Consider the following 514-nt stretch of genomic DNA (forward strand, 5'->3'; position numbering starts at 1 on the left):
AATGGAAGCTTATTTATACAGCTTTCAGGTGATGAATAAATCTCAATTTTGAAAAATTGACACTTAAGACTGGTTTTGTGGTCCAGGGTCACATATCATTATTTATTGATAACCTGCCGATGTCACATATTGAAACTTTCAGCTGCTATTCACTATAGTCAAACCCACTTTCACAAAGCTTAAGACTGTAAGTTAGAAGTGCTAGAAATTCTGGGATATTCACTAAATCAAAGACAGGGGATGAAATTGTAATTATTTCCCATCATTATTCTCAGCCCAACCTATTGAAAATGCTTTCTGAGGCCTGTGTTTACACCCACGGGCGTTGATTAGTTACATGACTCATGTGTATATATGTGTGTATGTGTATGTGTATGTGTATGTGTGTGTGTGTGTGTGTGTGCATGCTAGTACCTTTTTCTCCATCCAGACTGTTACATGTTCTCCATGCTGTGCTGCTCAGGTCAGGTCGAAGCGTCTCACCTTTCAGGCAGCCGGGTCCTGCTGACCTGAA

This window comes from Sinocyclocheilus anshuiensis, unplaced genomic scaffold (assembly GCF_001515605.1).
Source record: "Sinocyclocheilus anshuiensis isolate Anshui unplaced genomic scaffold, SAMN03320099.WGS_v1.1 scaffold306, whole genome shotgun sequence".
Taxonomy (NCBI): domain Eukaryota; kingdom Metazoa; phylum Chordata; class Actinopteri; order Cypriniformes; family Cyprinidae; genus Sinocyclocheilus; species Sinocyclocheilus anshuiensis.